Source organism: Bombina bombina, chromosome 8, assembly GCF_027579735.1.
Source record: "Bombina bombina isolate aBomBom1 chromosome 8, aBomBom1.pri, whole genome shotgun sequence".
Taxonomy (NCBI): Eukaryota; Metazoa; Chordata; class Amphibia; order Anura; family Bombinatoridae; genus Bombina; species Bombina bombina.
This window is the reverse complement of record NC_069506.1, coordinates 84,359,856-84,364,480: the sequence shown is the minus strand read 5'-3', so window position 1 is coordinate 84,364,480 and position 4,625 is coordinate 84,359,856. Positions and strand designations below refer to the sequence as shown.

Below are 4,625 nucleotides of genomic sequence, written 5' to 3'. Positions count from 1 at the left end.
GATTTTCACAAACAACATCACATTTCCATGTCTCCCCTCCAATCTCCATTTCCACATCACGTACCAAAGGGACCTCAATGGAATGTCCTGTAATGCCTTTAATTCTAATCTTCTCATCACTTGGATTTACGTGTTTGCTAAAACTTACAGCTGCCCACTATCTAACAGTGCCTGTACTCGAGTTCCCCCTAATGAAACATCAACAGTGGGTCACCCCCAGGGATCTAGTGTTAAATCAGTTAAACACTTACAAGAAGGGGCGAAGGGGGCTCAGATTTCCTAGCAATCAAAAGATATTTTTGTGTGAGTCACATGACTATCTTCTACAGCAGCTACCCTAGACTCTACCTTCTTGATCTTATCCAATTCACACTTTACTTTATTTAATTCTTCCTGTAAGCGATCTCTCTCATTCTTAATTTCATGAAAAGGTACCCATGGTTTTAATATTTTACAACTCTTTTCTTTCTCTCTGTCTAAGTCTTGCTGACCTCTATAGCCCCCTATATGTTGTGATCTATTCAGTCTAGATGGTTTATGTGAATACAAAGCAGACCTTTCTCTCCTCTCATGTCCCTCTACCCTGAATATTCTTGCAGCATCAACAGCAAAACTTTCATTTTTAATTTTCCTTCCCCACAAATTATCAGCTCTCAATAGAATGTCACACATTTCTGATGGATCTGGGGTTACAGATAATATTTAATCTCTAATCTCTTCTTCCAATACATCTAAAAACATTACTCTATGCACTATTCCTCCCTGTTCAAAACCCGGATTACTAACAATCAATTGTTCCATAACTTTGGCAATTCTTGCAGACAACTCATAGGGAGACTCTTGTTTTAACTGCTTAATTTTTCCAGATAATGACACATTAGATGAAATTCCATAAAGCGCTCTCAAAATCTCTCTCAATATATCCCTTGTTCTACGCTGCTCACCACATGTTTGTACAATCCTGACCCACAATCCATTTCCAGCTACTCTCTGCAACACTCTTTGCCTGTCATCATTTGTCAGGCTATACATTTCTTTCACTCTTTGAAAATTACAAAACCACTGTAAAAAACGATTAATATCATGCTGTGGAATCTGACCAATTTCCCTTACTATGGCATCCATTTCCTGTGGCTTTAAGTGTTTAGTTACTAACTGCACCTCCTCAGTATTATCATGGTTCAGCACAGTAGTTGTTGTGGTTGGGGCAGCAGGGAGAGTTGTTACTATTGCTTGTTTAAGATCTTCCCATGGATAAATAGTCTTGTATCCTGCATCTCTAATTCCCGAATTACTAACAGACTCAGGAATTTTAGGTGAAGGAGACCTATTACAAGGAGCCATGCTTTCTGCCATTCTATTAAATGCCATGTTAGTTGCATGTTTACATTCATCAACTTCCCTTTCAAGCTCCAAAGATCTCTCTTACAACCATTCATTCTCTTCTGTTAACAGTCACATTCACACTGAGCTGTATTTCTAGTTCCAAGTGAGTTTACAGCTTTAATACAGTGCAAGGCATAAGTGGTTGGTAGTCTGTCTTTTCCTCTGTTGTATTTTTAACCCTGCTCTACTGCATCTGTGGTTTTTCTTTTTACAATTGGGGACTCCTCTATATCTTGTACTCTGTTTTTCCTTTTTGATTGTTTGTTCCTGTCTGTTAGTGTCATGTTTCCTTCCCTAAAAAATGATGATGATTCTGACCATCTCTCGTGTCTGGTGAATCATTCATAAACAGTGGACGCATAACAGTAACAACTATACCAATAAATATCAGAGTCTCAATGAAAATGACTCCAATAATAGACACTAGCCGAGACCTAGGGAGATGTACCATAGAGAACCTCTTTACCCTAGGGACCCAAATAGGGAAGAACATAGAGGTTATAATAGATCCCATGACACAAGAAATTGGGATCAGGTACATATAATCAAAACCACTACATGAACCACTACCAACAGACCGAGAATCAATTTCGATATGGGCCTTATAGGAGTGGATCACCAGTATATCTATCAAGAGAGTAAGGGGCTAGGGGTAGGTCACCGATACATCTGGTTACAGATATTAGACTAGATTTCCATCATATTAAGATAGAGGTCTTTATACCCCAAAGAATGGATATAGGCAGGGATATAGAAATGCTTATCCCAGAGCACAACATAAGGATAACACAGAGAGATTCCCACAAAGGAGCACGCAAAATATAGATCCCAGACAAAATTGGGGCAATGCTCACATACCAACCTCAAATAGATTTGAACACCTGAGGAATAATAATAATATGAATAACACTACCCCTAAAACCTCACGACAGATAGAGAATGATTCACCAGACACAAGAGATGGTCAGAATCATCATCATTTTTTAGGGGAAGGAAACATGACACTAACAGACAGGAACAAACAATCAAAAAGGAAAAACAGAGTACAAGATATAGAGGAGTCCCCAATTGTAAAAAGAAAAACCACAGAGGCAGTAGAGCAGGGTTAAAAATACAACAGAGGAAAAGACAGACTACCAACCACTTATGCCTTGCACTGTATTAAAGCTGTAAACTCACTTGGAACTAGAAATACAGCTCAGTGTGAATGTGACTGTAAATATTTTATGAGTGAATGTGTGTGAAGTATTTGCTATAACTCAGCATCAGAATACATCCTTGTTTATTATATTTAACAAGATTATTGGGAAACTGAAGTTGGAACTAGACTTAAAACTTCCTTTATTAACTCTCTGTGAACCACAAAGATCTGTTACAAGCAGTAACTGCTATTACTGTGTAATAAATTGCTCACTGTGCTCTTCCACCTGTTATAATAGTGATTTCCGAGGTTGAATACCAAAGAGCTACAAACATACCTTTTAAATTAGATACAAACACTCAGTGAATTTATTACATAATAATCAGGCCATTAAGTAGAATCCTGCTTATTGTGAGTTAAAATCAATCATGGATCCTACAGAAATAAAAAATGAATTTACTAATGTATACCAGAATATAGATTATCTAGCCCATGCTTTACAAGAGGTTCAAGCTGAAAATACCACTGATACCAGAATTGTTAGAAAGACTCACCAAGGCCACTATATACACCAAACTAGATCTGAAAGGGGCATATAATCTAATACGAATTAAGAAAGGTGATGAATGGAAAATGGCGTTTAGAACACGATATGGCTTATTCCAGTACAATGTAATGCCATTTGGGTTAAGTAACGCACCCGCGACATTTCAACACTTCATAAATGAGATATTCCGTGATCTTACAGATATTTGTGTCATCATATATCTGGATGACATCCTCGTTTACTCCACAACACTTCAAGAACATGAGAAACATGTAAGATGGGTTCTTACACGACTCAGAGAACATAAACTTTTTGCCAAATTGGAAAAATGTAGTTTTTCCATGTTAAGCAGATTAAATTTCTTGGTTACATTATATCTAAAAATAAGATCCAGATGGATACGGATAAAATAAACATTATTCAAGAATGGGCAAGACCCCGAACTGTTCGAGCCCTTCAGAGATTTCTGGGGTTCTCGAACTTTTACAGAAAATGTATTAAAAAATGTTCTACTATTGTAAGACCACTAACTCAACTCACCAGGAAAACTCAAAAATTCCACTGGAATGATGATGCTCAAAGAGCTTTCGTTAACCTAAAACAAAATTTCTCTTCAGCACCAGTTTTAACACTACCTGACTATCATTCTCAGTTCATTTTAGAGGATGATGCCTCCAACACTGGCATAGGAGCAGTTTTGTCACAAAAGGCTAAGGAAGATCAAGAAATACATCCCGTGGCTTTTTTCTCCAGAACACTGCTTCCAGCTGAAATAAATTATAGTATCGGCGACAAAGAACTGTTGGCAATCAAAAGTTCACTGGAGCATTGGAGGCACTTGTTGGAAGGTTCTAAAGAACCCTTCATAATTTTCACAGATCACAAAAACCCTGAGTACCTGAAAAAGAGTAAAACATTATCTGCACGTCAGGTAAGATGGTCCTTATTCCTAGATCGGTTTAATTTCTTTATTACCTACAGACCTGGAAACTCTAACACAAAAGCAGATGCACTTTCCAGAATGTTCGATCCTAAAAATACCACAGACACACGTAATCCAATTATTCCACAAGACAAGTTTATAGGCTTACTCTCTAATTTAGAGAAGGATATTCTTGAAGAATTACAAAAAGAAGAGGTCCATCCCACTAACTGTGTCAAGAACCGAGCATCAGGCTTATTGTTTCATAATGACAGAATTTACATACCCAAAAGCCTCAGAAATATTATCTTGAAACATTATCATGACAATGTCCTGTTTGGGTGCAAAGGGGTACAAAAGTCCACTGATTTAATTAAACAACATTACTGGCGGCCTCAAATGGAACAAACAATTAATCAATACATCTACACTTGTGACGTATGAGCAAGAAATAAAATAAGTCATAGAAAGCCAATTGGTTATTTAACACCATTGTCAGTTCCGGATATGCCATGGTCCACCATTTCGATGGATTTTATTGTAGAATTGCCAGCTTCACAACATTATACCACCATACTGGTAGTAGTAGACCATCTAACTAAACTGGGTAATTTCATACCACTCAAAGG

At 37.4% G+C, this 4,625-nt stretch overlaps 1 pseudogene; it reads right to left on the bottom strand.

Annotated features, from left to right (window-relative positions):
• Positions 1–279: 279 nt before the first annotated feature.
• Positions 280–3,379, bottom strand: LOC128638823 (uncharacterized; annotated as a pseudogene).
• Between the last annotated feature and the right edge of the window lie 1,246 nt (positions 3,380–4,625).